The sequence below is a fragment of the Lissotriton helveticus genome, chromosome 7 (genome assembly GCF_964261635.1).
Source record: "Lissotriton helveticus chromosome 7, aLisHel1.1, whole genome shotgun sequence".
In the NCBI taxonomy this organism is placed as follows: Eukaryota; Metazoa; Chordata; class Amphibia; order Caudata; family Salamandridae; genus Lissotriton; species Lissotriton helveticus.
Genome location: NC_136068.1, coordinates 10,932,420 through 10,952,503, shown reverse-complemented (window position 1 = coordinate 10,952,503; position 20,084 = coordinate 10,932,420). Strand labels below are relative to the sequence as shown.

At 45.4% G+C, this 20,084-nt stretch overlaps 1 long non-coding RNA gene across 1 annotated transcript in view; it reads left to right on the top strand.

Moving 5' to 3' along the window:
• Positions 1 to 14,347, top strand: part of LOC144766570 (uncharacterized) — a 34,017-nt gene extending 19,670 nt beyond the window's left edge. Inside the window, exons 2-3 of the long non-coding RNA XR_013597841.1 lie at positions 9,753 to 9,796; positions 14,254 to 14,347. This is a non-coding gene — a long non-coding RNA (uncharacterized LOC144766570). The remainder of the gene's footprint in view (positions 1 to 9,752; positions 9,797 to 14,253) is intronic.
• The last annotated feature ends 5,737 nt before the right edge of the window (positions 14,348 to 20,084 follow it).

Here is a 20,084-nt window from a genome sequence, read left to right as displayed (position 1 = left end):
CTGCCAGAGAAGCCTGCTCACACCCAGTGGGACTTACATCTCTTCAGAACATGTGGAGTAATAGAGAAGCAGCTTCCATGTTGTGTAGAATTCACGTAGATCCAGTTGAACTGGTTACTTTGGCCGCCATTATTCAGTGTTATGGAATTTCCATTCATCTGTTTACAGGGTTGGGGTATGATTCTATTATGTGTGATACCAAACTCAACAGGGTTCTTTCCAGCCAGTTTAGAGTAATGACGCATGGCTACACTATGTATCATAATGGCTTATGGCTGATGCACTTTGATGAGATTTGGGAATGTCTCTTGCCATTGGTCAGGAAACAACGGAGCAGTCTAGGAAATTATTGATGCCTCTTCCCCCTCTTCCACTGTTGGTATAATGTTTGTCCAAATCTGCTCTGCACTGCTCTAGTTTAGGCAGACTATTGGATTTGCAATTAAAATGAGTGTTTAAGTAACTTGCCCAGCTTTTCTCCAAAATATAGGAAGTAAGTCCCCCATGGTGCGGGTGGATGATTGTATTTGAGGTCAGTGTGAACCATAGTTACTCGGCTGACATGAGGTTGCACAATCATCTCACGGTTGAGGTAGGAATACACCATAATCAGATGGCTAAGGTAATGGTACATCATCATCACGCAGCTGAGCTAAGGGTACACCATCGCCAAATGACTGAGTTAAAGAATCACCTTTGTCAGACGGCTGAGGTAAGCGTACAGCATTGTCACATGGCTGGCGTTAGGGTACAGCATTGCCACATGGCTGAGGTAAGTGTACGCCATCATAGTGTTTGGCTGCTTACAACTCTGGATCATAGTTGCTGTGTTAAATAATGTTACCAGAGAAGGAACAAGCTAATAGAAATCCTCAAGGTGAATGGCTGTGAATTTCAGCTACATTAGCCACTTGTTTATCCACTCAAATGAGTGGTGTAAGCCCTCCAGTGAGAGAATCTGTCTAGAGGTGAATGACAGAAAAGATGTCCAGGGCTGCTGCTGCTACACTGAGAGGCCCCTCCCAGTCCAGTCCAGGTGCTGCAACAGGATCATATTGAAGGTCAAAAGAGCGACCTACAAAAATATTGGAGAAACAATATCGATGTCAAGAATATCGACATCCCATCTACAAAATGGTAGGTACAAAAATATAGAGAAAAAAACTATCTATGTCAAAAATATCGTTATTATAAATATTGTTTTTTTAGTTAAAAAAAGTATGTAAAATAAACTAAATAATACTTATAAATAAAATAAATATAGTTAAAAATATTTCATAATGTTTAAATTAATAAGTAATATATATCATGTAATAAAACATGAATTAAACATATACATATAATATATATAAAAAAATATATATATGTATATATATATATACAAATCGAGCAATGCGCTCCTGCGCTTCCGAAAGTCATTCTTGATCTTCCTGCCATCCAGCTCTGTAAGCCCCTCGTAGCTCCGCGCCTCTGTTCTCAACTCTTGAATGTCATGCACCCGACGCGTTTCGAGGCTACTACGCCTCTTCTTCATGGGGTCTTGGGAAGTGAATCAGGCAAGAGAAGCTCATCCTTTTCAATCAACCTTTATTCGAATTGACTGTGTGCCTCCCTAAGTGGGCGTGGCTTAATGACTTGTCCATCAGGAATGATGGTATATGTAGTCCGTAGGGTGAGTCTGTATTAAAACCTTGAGTAGGCTGCCTGTTTTCTTCAATTGGACATTTATATATACTTAATATTCAGTTTTAATGATAATTTTAATAACTTATAAATTATTTAAAACTATTATTAATTAAATATAAGAGAGAGATAAAGAGGAGGAAACTAGCCCTACAGGGAGAAGCGTGGGCAGACCTTAGAGAAGCGGGGGAAAAAAGGGACATGTCCAGGTTCTGGAAAATTATTAACACACCTACTTTCCAGGAAAATAGTACCCCGGAGATAGGAGCTAATATTCTCCCAGAACAGTGGGTTTCCCATTACAAGGGATTGTACAACTACGAGCCAGGAAGCAGCGAAGAGCACCCCGAGATCTCACCAAAGGGCCCAATAGTACCAGATTTTTCCATAAAAGAGATCACGGCAGGAATTGAGGGATTGACCAAAAACAAAGCCCCTGGCCCTGATGGAATACCCCCTGATCTGTTTTTGAGCTGTGTAGATCTTTGGGCTCCTATAATGACCAGGGTTATAAACACTGCCATCAATTGTGGCCTGCCACCGTCCTGGTCTACGGCCATAATCGTCCCTATTTTTAAGAAGGGCAACAGGGAGGACCCTAGGTGATATCGCCCGATTTCCCTGATCGATGTATCGGCTAAACTCCTGGGAAGGGCGATCCTTAACAGATTGTCTGAGTGGACCGAAGAAAATAACACCTTCTCGGACACTCAATACGGATTCAGGACGGGGAGGTCCACCAGTGACCAATGCCTGAACCTCTACATGCTGTAAGCCAAGTATACCATGGCCAGTAATGAAACCATCTACATGGGGTTCATGGACTTGGCAGCAGCATTTGATCATGTTAACAGGGAGAAACTTGGGTCATGATGTCCATCATGGGGATAGAGGGTGGCCTAATTAATATCCTAAGGGAACTTCACAGCGACCGACTCATTCCCTTGTAAGAGTGGGGTCCGGCAAGGTTGTATTCTCACCCCTTTTTTATTTACCCTTTACATAAATAATTTGGAGCAGTTTTTGTTAAAGTTAAAAACAGATTGCCCAAGGGTGGGGACGCGTCGCATTCCAGTTCTGCTTTATGCAGATGACGCTGTCCTACTCGCACGTACGCCCAGGAGCTTACAGATTTTGATTGACGGTTTTGTAAAATTTATGGGCTCCCTAGACCTTTTTGTTAATTTGGGCAAATCATATGTGCTGTTGGCTGGTAACAAACCTTGCACCAAATTTACGTACACGATAGGAAATCACAAAATTGAAGAGGTCAAAACATTTCCCTACCTAGGGGTACTTTTTGATGGGGCTTTACAATTTAAATCACTAGTTGAGGAGCGCTGTAGCAAAATGATCGCTACTAATGGGGCATTAGCAAGCTATGGTAGGAGGGTAGGCAGATGGAGCCCTGAACAGGCGATGAACCTGTATAGCTCCATATGCTGCTCCAAAGTGATCTATGGGGCAGAGTTATGGGGCTATGTCAATACTGCAAAAATTCAGCGGGAGGAAAATAAATATTTAAAAACCATCCTGAGGGTACCACCAAGCACTGCGAGCTTTATAGCACACAAGGAATTAGGGAGGCCCTACCTAGAAGACCTAGTAAAACTTAGGCCAATAGTGGCCTGGTTAAAAATTTGGGTCAACCCTGACGCGTCCCTAAGTAGAGAAATTTTAAACGATTGTTTAGAAAGGGATAACTGTATGAGAATACCTTGGCTCAATTACGTAAAGAGTAATTTAGATGCCCTTGGCCTTGGGAACCTCTTTACTAATCCTGCAGCAATTATAGCCCGGCACAGAATGTTAATTAAAAAAGCTTTCCTGGAGCAAAAAACAGTACAGAGAGCTGAGGCTGAAGGGCTCAAAACGACAGTGAGGGCTCACAATCTGGTCAAGAGTGTTGAGGGCATGGAGCCATATTTGTACCTCATGCACAATGCTCAGGATAGATTTTTGATGTGCCGCCTCAGATTAAATTTATTGCCTTATATACTGGCTTCACCAGCAGGGTTCTCAACAACAATTGAGCAGAAGGGATCCTGCGGCTGCGACAATAGGTCTCCGCAGGATTCCCTTCACTTTGTTCTTCTATGCCCTTTCTTCACCATGCCTAGGCGCAGATTTCTAGTGAAAATTTTAAAACAAGCCAATCTGGAACATGCTAACGAGGCCCTAATGTACTTACAGAAAGCATCTGACCCGTTAACCTTGTGCTCTATAATGAATTTTATTAACGTGGCGGTTCGTCTAAGGGTAACCAGAGGTGAAGAATGACGTTCCAATGTTGTTATCAATTGTTTTAAAGTGTCATAATTCCCCTTTTTCCCTTTTTCTTCAATATGTAAATGATAATTATTGTATTGGGATCTTGAAAATGATGTAATGATTTTTTTACCTATGTATAATGTATGCGCTTTTATGGTGATTTTTAATCACCGAATAAAGATTCCTTGAACTTGAATAATTACAACTACATCTATGCACATAGAACAATAACATAGATAACAATTACATAATAATTTATAACAAATTTACTTTTAATATTTTTAAAAGGAATTATATATTACATTAGCTAAATTAATACAAAAAATATTAAATAGCGGAGGGAATAAAACTACTATTCCAACTCTAAACAAAACAACAACAGTAAGGAAAATGTTGGCTAGTGTAGGGGTAAAAATTACTGTTCCAACTCCAGAGAGTGCAACAGTAGGGAAAGTGTTGGATAGCGTAGGGGTAAAAATTACTATTCCAACTCCAGAGAGTGCAACAGTAGGGAAAGTGTTGGATAGCGTAGAGGTAAAAATTAATATTCAAACTCCAGAGAGTGAAACAGTAGGGAAAGTGTTGGATAGCGTATGGGTAAAAATTACTATTCCAACTCCAGAGAGTGCAACAGTAGGGAAAGCGTTGGATAGCGTAGAGGTAAAAATTAATATTCAAACTCCAGAAAGTGCAACAGTAGTGAAAGTATTGGATAGCACAGGGTTAAAAATTAACATACCTTTGAATAAAATAATTTTTTTAAATAATTAATGATTTAATTAATAAATAACTATAATGTATTTACAAATACCAAGAAATAATTAATAAAAACATAATTACCACTGAATAATTAATTAGCAATGAATTCATAATACATACCATGGAATAATAATTAATACAAATTAATTAACAAATAATAAATATTGAACAATAATTTTTTTTGTATAAAAAACATATTATTTATAAAAAGTAATTACCAATTATAAAATATAGAACAATGAAATAGTTTTCTATATCAAAAAATAATAATTATTACAAGTTAATCACCAATTAATAATTACTTATTAATATACTTATTGAAAATATCAATACAAGGTGGACATCGCGTGGTGTACTGCGGCCCGTCGTGGGCGTCGGGAGACAATCATGGCGGCGGCCGCGCTGGTAGAAACTTTAGAGCAGCAGAGTCGGGGAAGAGGAGATGAAGTTGTAATACGGTTGCTTCTCCAGGCACAGCAATCCTATGCGTCGGTCTTCATGGATGAGGCCAAACAGGCGTGGCTGGCCACGCGGAGTAGAATATACCAGTGGGGAGATAAATCATGCACACTGCTCCATAGACTTTGTCAACGCAGCCTTCAACCCATCATGCTGCCAGGCCTTACTGCTGACGACGGGGTGGTTATTACTGACCCGAACGAATTAGCGGCGAGCTTTGCTAGCTACTTCACGACACAATATGCCCCGTGTGACCGTTTATCTGTAGACGAAGTGGCTAAATTCATAGATGATTTGCCGCCTAAAGCGATATCGGATGAGACAGGAGGGCCCTTGATGCTCCCCTCACAGCGGAGGAACTGGGGGAGGCCCTGGGACAGCTCAATGTAGGTAAGGCCCCCGGGCCGAGCGGCTACCCATGTGAGTTTTATAAGAAATTCCATGTACAACTAGGATCCCACTACCGTCGTGCACTTGAGACGGCGCGTGCACGGGGCAAGCTGCCCCCGGATTGGCGCCATGCCGAAGTAGTGGTCTTTCAGAAACCAGGTAGACCCCCAGATAGACATGACTCCTATCGCCCCATCTCCTTACTTAATGTAGAGGCCAAAATACTGGCAAAGGCCCTGGCGAATCGGTTGCTCCCTTACATAACAGACCTAGTCCACCCGGACCAAGCTGGCTTCATGCCTCGCAGGGCAGCGCGCCATAATATCCGGCGCGCACGGGCCGCGGTGGATGCCATGGGGGCCACGGGTGAACAGGCGGCTTTGTTGCTAGCCGATATAAACAAAGCCTTTGATTCGGTGAGCTGGACATACCTTTTTGCGCTCCTGCCCCGCCTCAATCTAGGCCCGATATTTCTGTCATATGTCAAGCTACTCTATACTGACATCACGGCTGCGGTGCGAGTCGCGGGGGCGGTGTCAGAGACATTTCGCATTGGACGGGGGACCCGGCAGGGGTGTCCTCTCTCCCCTTACTTGTTCGCCCTCGCCATGGAGCCTCTGGCCACTTGGGTGCGCATAGATGCACAGATGCGAGGCTTTGTGTGGACCGGGGACCTCTCTGATAGAATCGTGTTGTACGCGGACGATGTCCTATTCTTCTTACTGACCTGCGACGCAAATCCACCCTGTGGGTCCTTGGTGGTGGTGCTGTGACGGACCCCTGGACATCGGGACTGCAGGTAGCTGCCGGCGGTTTGAAATATCTGGGGGTGTTCCTGTCGGAATCGGTGAGCCTTACCTGGGAACGCAACATAATGCCTGTTTGGGAGCGGGTTCAAGCATATGTGAAAACGTGGTCTCGGATGCCCCTCACTATCTTTGGTCGGTCCGCGATTTTCAAAATGGTAGCGATTCCACGCCTCCTATATCAGCTGCAGAATTATCCCCACCCCATCACACCCCAGTGTTTTCGGCAGGTCAACTCTGTCTTGGGACGCTTCCTGTGGGCTGGGGGGGCTGCCAGGGTGGCGCTGCGTACGTGCTTCTTATCTACATATTGCGGAGGACTTGCCACCTCGGACCTTCTGTCCTATTATCAAGCTTCCCACCTGCTCATCCTAAATGACTGGTGGTACAGCGACAGCAGCGATCCGGCTTACCCCTAGAGCACGCATTAATGGGCGACAATACGCTCCACACGATCCTCTACTCAGCCCGGCTGAGGCGGACATTGCCTAGTGTTACGAAAACTGTCTTCGCTGTGTGGCGACAGGCGTTACGTCGCATGGGCTGGTGGGGTAGACTAACTGCAGAAACACCGCTGTGGCATAATGGACGACTCCCCGAGCTTGCCTCGCTGTCAGGATTTGACGTCTGGGACACGATCGGGATCTCGTTGCTGGGACATTTGATGTCCGGAGCTACGCTCAAATCATTCTAGGAGCTCAGTGCAGAGTTCCACATGCCCCAGACCCAGTTTTTTCGCTATCTGCAATTTAGACATGCACTGGCACCCAGCATTGCCAATCTAGACTCACTTCCTGAATTCATCCCAATTGAGGCGAAGGTCTTCATGGGCGACCTCGGGGATAAAAAGGTATCCCGTATATACCAAACAATGGTCACTCACTGCTCCTCCACCCTTCTTCCCCTGCGGATGGCCTGGGAGGCTGACATTGGCCCCATGGATGAGGATGATTGGAGGGAGGCCCTGGAGTCCCCGCGGGGGACTGCCATCGCAATACGGCTCAGGTTAATCCAATTCAAAATTCTCCATAGGGCTTACTATACCCGTGAGCGGCTGTGGAAGGCAGGACTGATTGGGTCGCCGGAATGTCTGCGCTGTGGGGCGGAGGTGGGTACACTGCTCCATACGGTATGGTCGTGTCCTAGAATAGTTGGTTTCTGGAGGGGTGTATGGAATTGCCTGTCTGAAGTACTGGATTGGGACCTTCCATGCACTCATCGCCTAGGGCTACTTCACATCCTTGAAGGGGTTGGTGGGAACATATATAAACGCCACTTGTTGCTATTGGGGCTAGTATTGGCAAAAAGGGATCTGGCCCGTGCTTGGAAGGACGAGAGGGCTCCTCCCCTGTGTGCATGGAGAGCCGGGTTAGGCTTTTGTATGGGTCTAGAACGACCAATATTCGAAGCACGAGGATGCCCCCGCAAGCACTTCAAGATATGGAAGAGGTGGGCTGACTATAGGGAATTGACACTAGATCCCCCAGCGGAACCTGAGGAAGATCCCTAGGCACACACCTTCAAATGGGCCTGTGAAATGCGTCATATCTGCCACACCACGACCAAGCAATGATGCTCCTTCTACACACGTGCACAGGGTTAGGGAGGGATAACGGGGAGGTAACAGGGAGATTGGGTGTTGGGAGTTCGGGGGGGTAGGGGTGGGGGGGGAAGTTCCCATTGTTCGTGTTTTACTATAACTCTTGATTGGACTCTGGCCCTGTGATGTAAATTGTATCAAGATGCCTGGTGGTTTCTCCTGACTGTGGGTGCCACATTTATTGCTCTGCCTAATTCAATCAATAAAAATCTGTTGTGAAAATATCAATACAAAATATGTAATAATATTTAATGCAAATTAATGATTAACTAAACAAATAAAATAATTACCAATTAATAATTAATGTCAATAAATTAATAAATACCCAACAGTACCTTTAATAATTACTTAATTAGATTTTAATTACTTCCAACACTATTTCCCTATAAACGCACAACACGCCAATAATAAATTAATACACTTAACATAATTATCAATTAATCAAGTAATAAAAAATAATTACCAATTAGTAAACATTAATTACCAATTCATAATTAATTAACAATAACATAATTATCAATACCAATAAATAAAAAAAAATATTACTTAATTACAATGAAATTACTTCCCACCCTATTCCCCTATAAACCCACAACCCACTACAGAACTTACACATGAAAATGAATTACAATTAATTTATAGTTCCTAAAAATAATAATTAATTTAGTATAATTAAATTACTTCCCACCCTATTTCCCTATAAACCCACAACCGGCCATGGTACTAAAACACAATATTGACTTAAAAAAAACAATATTAACATATAAAAATTGTATACATATATTTTAAAACCAGTAAAACACTTATTAAATAACATACAACACATACATATTAAATACATAATAAAATACATAACAATAATATAAATATCTATATTAGTAACATCGATATTAGTAACATCTATATATTTGATATCAATATTACTAACTTCGATATTACTTACATTGATATAAAAAAAATCGATATTACTTACCTTAGGGTCGATATTCTGTCCATCGATATTCTTAACATTAATATTCTGTCCCTTCGATATTATCAACTCAATATTAGTGTAGTTCGATATTTTTTTTCCAATATTTTGGCTGCTCACCGCTGCCATAGAAGCCTGCTCACACCCAGTGGGACGTACATCTCTTCGGAAAATCTGGAGTACTGAAGAATCATCTTCCATGTTGTGTAGAATTCACGTGGATCTGTTTGAACCGGTTACTTTTGGAATGTTATGGAATTTTCATTCATCTGGCTTAAGCTGACTGGAATCTGAGGAAAAAGTCCTGCTCATTTAAGGACTTTCCCTCAAAATAGTACAGTCAATGGAACTGGGGGGACGTTTATGGGAAGCCATCTTCCTACTTTATTCACAATATTTACATTTGCTTTTGCATTGTGAGTTTGAGAGCATTTAATGATTTTTATCAATGTTTTAATATGACTCAGTTTTTGATTTCTTTATAATGTTTGATCTTTTGATTGAATTTACTTTGTTTTTGTGATATTTGTCTTATTATATTTTTGACTTTGTACTCAACTTTGTTTAGACCATGGAGGTATTTTATTTCTTAACTGTATGGCCTTTTCAATAGCTGTTAAACTTCTAATTTGCTGCTTGTGCCAAACTATGAACCTTAATCTAGAGATTACTTCCAGAATCCAGTGTTCACAGCTCTCTGTGAGGCTGTGTCCTCTCTCCACCAAATTCTAACACCTGCAGCTTACCCTTCGTATGAAGTCTATCTGTCCCAGTAGTGTTTAGTGATGATTATCTCTTGTCTCTCTTCCTTTAGGGATGCAGCTGTGGGGGAGTCTGCTTAGATGGCACCCAACAAGAGTAAGTACAGAAATGAGACAACATTACAAAATGGGGCCTCTTCAGTATGTTCAAAGGGACCTCCAAGAGCCCAGACATGTTTTCATAAGGGATACTCCTGATGAAGCTTTGTCTCTTTGGGGTCTGATCCAAGAAACTAAATCTGACCATGCACAGATATGTTTAGAGCTTGTGGTCTTACAGGACAATGGTAATCATACACTCTTCCCACGGGAGTTTAGTGTCCAAGGGGTCCATTAGGATGGCGGGCGGACTTTGCCCGCACGCCATCCCTGGCAAAACGGGACCGCCCTCATAGAAGCAGAGGCCCCGCATTGGTCATTAGGATGCGCCTGCCACACTGGCAGGTCCATCCTGTATTTTTACCATTGCGGCGGGCGGTGCTGAAAGTGCCGCCCGCCGCAATGGGTGCATTTCAAAGCACAACATGACAGGCACCGCGCGGTGCCTGCCATGTTGCACTTTGAAATGCTGGGGGGTACCTAGGTACCCCCCATGTGCTCCTCCCATCCCCCCGAGTACCAGGGGGCCCACAACGTGCCCCCGCAGGGAGTCTCCGCATGCCAAGGCATGTCTGCAAGCCCATCATAATATGGCTGGCGGTGTCTAATAGACACCGCCAACATATAAAACATTTTCCGCCCTGGCCACAAGGCGGTCCACCCTGCCATAGTAATATGGCGGGGGGAAATGGGTGGCGGCCGGGCATGAATGTCGGGCGGATCGCCACTGCCACCATGGCGGTGTCGATCCGCCCGACATCGTAATGGGCCCCCAAGTGTCTTCATTGTCTACAGAACAGAAGTACTTGTGATGACATTTGTATGGTGCTTCAAACCTTTGGAGGGGCATCAAGGCACATTATCAGACCGGTATTCTACTATAGAGTGAACAAGCGCATGGTTGGTCTGGTGTTGTGTTTCCAGAGTAGTAGGACTCCATAGGTGCAGAGGTCTATGTTCGAAGACTATTGTCTGCTCTTTTGCTGAAGCAGATGCTGAGCTGTGTAATTCAAGTCTGTAACTTCCCCATAGTCCAGCACTCACCTTCTCCACTAAAATGGTGCACTAAAAGCTTCTCTAAGTACAGACATTACAGCCATTGGTTGTCCGTATATTGTTATTGCCATGAAACACCCTAAGAAAGAGTCATGGCAGTCAAAATCCAGAGAAACAAGGTGTACTAGGAGAGATGAAACATAGGGGCCCATTAGGATGTCGGGCAGATCGCCACCGCCATGCAGGCAGTGGCGATCCGCCCGACATCCATGACCGCCCGCCACCTATTTCCCCCCTGCCATATTACAATGGCGGGGTGGACCACAGCAGACGGTAACACCGTCCGCCGCTTTTCCGCCCTGGTCGCCTTGTGGCCGGGGCGGAAAAGGGTTCATATGACTGGCGGTGTCTATCAGACACTGCCAGCCATATTATGATGGCCTCATTCAGATGCCTTTCCGTGGTGGCAATGCCGCCACGGAAAGGCATGCGGTCTATACTTTGGGGGCCCCCTGCAGGCCCCCATGGTGAAGGCGAGGTGGGGGTGCACATGGGTGGTACCCCTCTGCATTTGCATACACAAAGCGGCACGTATCGCGGTGCCTGCTGCTTTGTGTATGCAAATGCATGCCATGCATTTTTAACATTGCGGCAGGCGGTGCTTTTCAACACTGCCCGCTGCAATGTTAAAAATGCATGATGCTCCCGCCAGTGTGGCGGGTGCATCATAATAGGCATGGGGGGACCGCCGCTCCCGTCGTGGGTGGTCCTGTTTTCCACGGGGATGGCAGGCGTGCAAAGTCCACCCACCATCCTAATGGGGGCCTTACACTGGTTCCCCATGATGGTGTCCGGATAGACCTGCTCACCCCTGACCCACTCACCCCTGACCCAATCACCCCTAACCCACTCCACACTCTCACACTATTTCACACTTTTTGGCCAGCATACATGTTTGCTGTATACAAAGTGAATTTATTGCTTGATCTTCAACTAGTGCAACAAAGTCCCCATGAGTCACTAGGATTCTCAGGTATCCTCCTTACTCAGGCTCCAAGCCCCTTATATCCCGTCCTCTTACATCACTTGCCACTTGCACCAGCAGGGAAGGTAACGTGTTTGTTCAGCCATCGTTTCTTTCCCTCACCAAGAAAAGCACAACTGGTTTACATTGCCAGAGATAGTAGGAGCCAATGTTTACACAGAAGCTACTAGTCTGAGTCAAAACCAATCATAAAGTGCCTAAACCTGGAAGTATTCAGGCTCTCGTACAGTTTCCAATCTCAAATCTCAATAGAAGATAAAGGTTTTAAGTTTTTCTGGAGCCCTTTAGGCATGAGGCATTCCTTAATTCCAACGTTAGGCTATTACACAGTGTTACCTGTGCTCCCTGTAGCTGTCTGCCTTCCAGTGCTGTCTGCTGAAATTTGTAGAAAACCAACTGAACCTGAGCTTAGGGCCATAGGTGCCTCATTGGAACATAAATGTGGTGTCTAAAGGCCAGTTATCTGGACCACTTTGATAAGTAGCTTTTTGAAGTGTCATATGGGCACAATATTTCATCCTGTCCACAATCGGTAGCCAGTGTAATTTATGAAGTGTTAAAGTAATGTGCTCGCGCAGTTTGACACAAGAAACAACCCTCAAGGTGACATTTTGAATTTTCTCAAGCGTGCACTTGTGCTTCTAGGGTGCATCCTCCTTTATAGTCCAACTGTATCTGACACAAACTACAGCTGAGAGTGTTTGCCTGGCCGTCCATGTTAAGGTGTTTATCTAAGACTTTACCTTTTTCTTGAGGCTAAATTCAGAATCCCTGTAGGAGGCTGGCTTAGTATATGGTGCACACTTACGTAAATGAAGCACCTTGTACTAATCGAGACAAACGTGAAGGTGATTTTAGTGCTCTTAGACAACCTTATAAAGCTCTCTAAGTGATAGCTGTTGAGAGCAGCCTTCAGGCTTAGTCCAGAAGGTGTGTAAAGCCGCTTGTTTTACTAGTTCTAATCACATAGTGAAGGCTAAGTGAAAAAGAACCACACAGTATAGTTATAAAAATATGTATTTATTATAAACACTCTCTAACACATTTCAATATTTCCTACCCTGAAAAAAAATCACAATACACACTATACTTTGATAATAGAGCACGTAAGTAGCACAAAAACACAGTGGTTGCCAGGGGAAGACCAAACGATATACTAATAAAGTGGAATTGAAACCACAACCAAAGTCGAGACTGGACCCAGAAGATGTAGAAGAGCAGGGGACCCAATGAACCACCCAAGGTAAGTACCCAGGAACCTCAATCTACTCCGAGTCAAGGGGGAAGAAAAGGAGAGGCCGCCCTCCACTCACGACATTATAAACAACAAAAGGCCCCACCTAAAATACACAAAACAACAACAGCTACCATGGTTTTATGGTTAGGACAGTCATTGACATAGGGCGACAAATTAGAGTGGTTGATGGCTCACACTCGAGGGAATTGAAAAAAGAAGTTGAAATCCCTGGGCTTGTCAATTTATGTCAAGACTAAGGGGTCCATTAGGATGGAGGGCGGACTTAGTCCGCCCGCCATCCTATCGGTGTTTGGGACCGTCCCGTGGGGGGTATTAGGTTGCGCCCACCACTATGGCGGGCGCATCCTGCATTTTTAGCATTGTGGCGGGCGGTGCACTCAGCACCGCCCGCCACAATGCTAAAAATGCACTAATGCATTGGCATTAACAAAGCGGCAGGCACCGCGCGGTGCATGCCTCTTTGTTAATGCAAATGCAGGGGGGTACCACAGGTACCCCCCGTGTGCACCCCCACCTGTTCTTCACTCCTGGGGCCTGCAGGGGGCCCCCGAAGTGAAGACGGCATGCCTTTCCGTGGTGGCGTCGCTGCCACAGAAAGGCATCTAAAAATGCCCATGCTAATATGGCAGGCGGTGTCTAATACACACCGCCACCATATTAAACCTTTTCCGCCCCGGCCACAAGGCAACCGGGATGGAAAAGCGGCGGACGGTCTTTCCATCCGCCGCGGTCCCCCCGCCATACTGATATGGCATGGGGCATTCAGGAGAGGATGGCGGGCGGATTGCCCCCGCCAAGCCGGCGGTGGCTACCGGCAGCCTGGAGAGGGCAATCCGTCTGCCATCCTAATAGGCCCCTAAGTGTATTTTAGGTGAGGCCCTTTGTTGTTTATAAAGTACCAAGGAACCCCAAATAGGCTGAGTGCAGAGTGAAACACTTCCTTCATAGTATGATTAGTGGGTGGTGTATCGGTTGCAGTCCAAGTGTATTACCAATTTGTATGGCAAATTTGCTAAATACTTCCACCAGGTGAGTTGGAAATCCAATCCCCGTTTCTTCATTATTTTATTGCTTCTTGCACATCTTTGTCCCCCTGAATGAAGGTGTTTCAATCTGTCCCTAACTGGCCCATTGAAAATTTTGCATTTTTTTTTAGATGTGACCTGCATGATTGAAGTCAATACTGCAGACGAGGCCTCACCAGTGATGTGTACAGAACATACAACCGTCTGCTGAGTTTGCACCACAACATGTTGTTGACAAGTGAATTCCGCAGGTTGCATTCTTTGAGAGCCATCATCCATCATCCATCCTGGACCCAGACTCAAGCCTAGAGCCATTAATCTCCTTTCTGCCAATTGCCCACATTTCAAATGTAGTCACTTCAGACAGTTCTGGTTGTTGTGGCCCAGTGTACTTTGCATGCCTGGATTTCAAAGTCAACTCCTATAGCAGAAAACATAAAACTACAAGTACCAGAATGCCAAGGGCTGTTGGCTAAATAGCCAGGACTGGCTGATGACCTCATCTATGATAATTGTCCATCTGGAGCTCTAAAAATTAAAGTTACTCTGCTTAAAGTCTAATTTGTCAGGGCCTTTAACAGAATAGTTTTTTGTAGAAAGCACACTTGAGTGTCCCTAATTCAAACAGACCCACACATGTCACAGATGAACACAAAGAGGCACTGCAGAGGGCATGTGGTGCAAAAGCACTTGGGACAGGTTTTATTGAGTGTTTCAAGAAGATGCCCTAGCAGGCCTGGGACTCCTGAAGGTGGAAGGGGCACCAACTGGTGCAGTGGGGGTCAAAAGGGCCACTCACATTTCAAATGTTGGTGCAATACTGTGAGTAAATCACTTTCACTTTTTGTGAATCACTAACACGAACAACAGGCCTAAGTGGAAAAATTAAGTTTTAAAATGGGAACATTGTCAGGCCATCATCAATAGTACAGACTTAATAATGGGGCAACTTGGTTTATACTTAGCGCTCCTGCAAAAAGGGACATTCATATTTATATTCGGGTTTGGAACATCACACATCAAAAATAATTATAACATTGCACATGCTACCAACCGAGCTGTCTCTAGGTACTATAATACTGGGTAACATATTCCCACTCAGTGGTACTCATTTCATCAACATGGGAAAGTTGAAAGGCTGAGTTATCCACGTGGAGGTTCAAACCAATGATGTCCATATTTCAATGCATTAGCTCAGCCCACTACTTATTCCTTTCATTTTAAATATGTCTTTCCTTTTTTGTGTGACCCTTCTGTGAACAATGTGACTTTCCTGAAGTCACTATATAAGACTTCAACTCTCTGCTACTGTGTGCTGGTTGTGCAACAGAACCGAGAATGTCATTTGCATCACAGACAATTGGCATCTCTACAAAAGGTAATAATGCTGTAACATGGCTATTAACTTGCCACTTCATGAGGGTGGCTGTAAACTAACAGCACCAAGTTTTACCTTTTCAATTAAACTAAGTTATGTAAGAGAATACACAGGACTGGTTGAAAGTCACATTCATGACATTAGGATATAGAATGTATATTAGGGCTGCAGAATAGAGAAACTATGTCAACTTTTGTGTAGGTTATATTGGGAAGCTATAGTGTCATGGAAGTTAATGTTCAACTGCACGGAGCAACATAGCTACTGTCCAGTCTATTAAACTGTAGCTTTGTGAAGTTGTAAACTTGTTTGCATAAAGTACCATACTGCAGCCCTATTTACATAAAGCCTGAACAGGGTTGTATCCTGTTATGTTATATGTTATGTTATAGGCTGATTTGTATCGCGCACTGTTAGTCGAGACTGTCCTGGCGCGTAGAAGAAACAAAGACAGCATACACCGGGAATCTAAAAGGCTTGTTTAAACAGATGTGTTTTTAATAGTTTTTTAAAACTGGTCAGATCCATAGTGTGTCGTAGTTCGTTTGGCAGGACGTTCCACATATTGGCTGCTCTAACCGCCAAGGATTTGCCCCCTAGGCGAGTTTTCCGAAACCTAGGGACAACCAGGCTTCTAAGTGCTGCCGAGCGTAGTTGATGCGCCGGCTGATAGAACTTAAACCTAGCCCTCAAGAAGGCTGGGCAGGGGCCATGGAGGGCTTTATGAGCCAAGATCAGGGCCTTGTAACATACTCTTTGGGACACCGGGAGCCAATGAAGGTCGCATAGTTGTTTGCGGACACTTAGTCTCCTAGGGATGTCAAAAAGGAGAATAACCGCCACGTTTTGCACCACCTGCAGTTTCCCTAAAAGAAACACAGTAGAGCCAATATACCTGATGTGTTTGATCTACACAAGGTGGGATACTCTTTGTTTAGATGTAATACTTTGGGAGGACGTATCCCTCCAGTGTCCCTTCCATAAGATGGAAGAACGTCTCTACCCTCTTGACTTGAAAAAGGGTTCACCTTTCCTTTCCCAGGACCTATGTATATCACAGGCTTAGGGAAGCAGCCGATGTGCCAGTTACTGCCGGATGTTGCTCCAAAGGTAATGTTTGCCCCCATGGACTTGGCCATACATATGGAATACTTGCTTTAAAATAATCACTACATCAAGGTGCACTTCGCACCAGCAGTAATTTTTGCCCCCAAGGACTTGGCCATACAGAACCCACCTCCTTCACTGTAATGCACAGCATCAAGCAGCTACCGGAGTCACCGGTATTGCACAGCCTGGGGTCCAGTTGGTTGTTGAGGTGGAAGTTGAGGTCTCTCAGCAGGGTGTAGTTGGTGGATGCGAAGGCATGCGGGAGATGATGTCTGTGATGGAGTTGGTGAACTGTCCGCGGGGTCCAGGGGGTCGGTAGATGAGAGTTCCTTGGATGGTGGTGGTGGGCCTGGTCAGTATCTTGAAGTGAAGGTGTTCCATCATGTCTTTCGGCTTGTCGGGGAGTGTGCTCAGGCAGAGGGTGGATTTGTGTACGATGCCAATTCCTCCTCACAGGTGGGTGAGAGGGTCATTCCTGGAGATCTTGTATCCTACGGGAATGGCAATGTCCAGTCCGAGGTGGTGGTGGTCCAGGTTTCAGTGAGGAATGCTACGTCCGGGGTGGTGCTGTCAAGGAGGTTCCAGATTTCAGGGGTGCGTTTGTGGAGGGATTGGACGTTGAGGAGGATGCATTGCAGGGTCTTCAGTTCGGATGTGTTCTTGCACTTGTGCTGGGTCTCAGTTCCTGGCAATGCTGTAGGTGTGCTGGCAGCGGTGCCAGCTGAAGGGTCTGTGGATGTCAGCGGATGACGACAGCTTGCAGTTGTTGTTGCGGCCTGGGTTGAGTGTGTGAAGTGCTGCTGGGTTGTAGAGTTGGCATTGCTGAGGTCCAGGGTTCCTGGCGCTGGTCACGGTTGGGTTGCGGTCAGGTCGCGGATGTGCACATATGGGCTTGCCTTTGGTGCGCCAGTGGCGCACCCGCTGCGCGCCCACACAGCGGCAGCCATTAAGCAATGATCAGAGAGCTCTGGACAGCTGGGAGGCGGGAGCGGGGAAGGGAGCTGAATTTGGCCGGTCGCGCTAGCTGTGCTGGGGGGAGGGGTCGCGGGGGCAGCAGCGGCAGGGAAAGGTAAATGGAGGAAATAAGAAATAAAGGAAAAGGGAAAATAAGCAGAAATAAATTAGATAAAAAGCAGAGATGCAGAAAAGTGCAGAAAGGAGAAAAACAAAAGAGGGTAGAAAAACTAGTGAAAAAGCGGGGCGAGAGGAAGGAGAAAGAGGTCCACTGGACCACCAGGGATGAGGAGCAGGGAAACCTGCGGGTGCAGGAGTGCTGAAGGGAGGGGCCGCAGGGCAGCAGCGGCGGGGAAAGATAAAGGGAGGAAATAAGGAATAAAGGAAAAGGGAAAATAAGCAGTAATAAAGCAGCAAAGAGCAGAGATGCAGAAAAGTGCAGAAAGGTAAAAAAATAAAAGAGGGTAGAAAAACGAGTGAAAAAGTGGAGCGAGAGGAAGGAGACACCATACTTACTTCTTCCCGCATTCTAGACTTAGGTTAGGTACATTGGGGTAGACGTATTTTAGAAGCACCAGTTGAGTATTTTAAAAAAAAATAAAATATTTTATTGTTGTTGCATATTGAAAAACTCGGTCACAGTTATACACATTCGTAAGTGTGGCCTCAACATTCAGCCATGTTTCTTCGACATTGCAACTTTTATTTTATTACATTAACGATTAACTGAAAACTTAAATGATTGGATATACGGCAATGACCATCATAAGCATCCTCTTTATAAGTACTGGCTACTTTTCATCATAAATGCAACACATTGCGGCCTACTCAGTCTGCAGCCCCTGCAATAGATCACTTCCATTGTACATCATACCCACACCATGCTTCAACTCCCTCTTCGTCCCCCCCCTTATTCTAGGTCCTCGTCCTCCTCCCCGCTATCTAGGTCTTCACCTTCCGGTAAGGGCTCACATATGTCTCCCCTATAAGTTTTCCACGAGAGCCAGATTTTATTCCATTTACGTGGGTTACACCTTTGTTGATACACCGCCCTCTCCGTTATCATCGCCATATCCATATTCCTACACCACTGCGTTAGGGTAGGGGTTTCCCGTGCCCCCCATTTCTGCGCTATATCTCTCTTCGCAAGCATCATGCCGACTATTACCCATTGCCTCCCATATGTCGTAAGGTCGGTTGGGCCCCACACATTTAACAGACAGATTCTGGGGTCAGGTGTGATGGGGACATGTAATACCTGGGCCATTGTGCGTGTTATTCTCCGCCAGTAAACTACGATGTCAGGGCATTCCCACAAAGTATGAAATAGTGTACCCTGTGCTCCGCATTGTCTCAGACAGTATGGGTGATCAGCTCTATGAATTTTATGTAGCAGAACACGTGTATAATATACTCGGTGCAGTATTTTAAACTGTACCAACCGAAATCTTGTCGATATGCCCGCCTCCCTGGGCGACGCCAATGCGGCATTCCACTCCTCCTCATTCAGTTCACCCAGCTCCTCCTCCCAGGTTATTTTTAGTTTTTGCAACGGGTCTGGCATGTTATTTATTAATTTACGATAAGTGAGGGAGGTGGCCTTACTTTCCATGTATTCTGTCAGAAGCCGGTCTTCTAACGGAGCCGACTCCGGGACCGTCTTCCCAGTCTCCAGCGCCGTCAACAATGCGTGTCGGATCTGTATGTAACGGTACGTCTCCGTAACTCTCAACTCGTATTGTACCCTGAGGGTCTCAAATGGCACCACTCCCTCCCTTGTCCACAAGTCCCCAACCGTGGAAATTCCTATGACGTCCCACTGGTCAAAGCCCTTACTACTCCTTAGATTACCCAAGACTTTGGAGTCCCACAAAGGCGTCATACGTGTAATCACCCCTTCCCATTTCATTCGCGTTTGGGCTCTATGCCATAATGCTACGGTATGCCTAGTGGGGCCTCTCAGTTTCCTAATCATCCCCTTATTATAAAGTGGGGCCAAAAGGGTGGCAGCACCCAACTGTTGCCGATCCGCCATGAACGCCGGGTCATCATTCGGTCCATGTATCCACTGGTTAATCACCTTAAGGTGTGCCGCCCAGTAGTACAATTCCAGGTTGGGGAGAGCTATCCCCCCACTATACCAATCCCTGACCAATTTTAGATGTGCAACTCTCGCTGGTTTGTCTCCCCATATGAGCCCCGACAGCAGTGCCGAGACTCGTCTGAAGAACGGTGACGGAACCGTCGCTGGGGTGTTTTCCAGGACGTAAAGGAAGCGGGGCAGCGCCATCATTTTAAACAACGCTGCCCTGCCCAACAAAGTCAGGGGGAGAGTCTTCCAGTGTCCCACGTCTGTTCTCAGTCTCCTGAGCAGTGGCTGTAAGTTCAATTCCAGAAAGGTGTCGTGGCTTCGCGTAATATTTATCCCCAAATACTTGAAAGAAACGTCGCTCACTAACAATGGACAGTCAGTGGGCAGAGCCGGTGGCGCGCCGTGTATCATATATAGCACCGATTTCG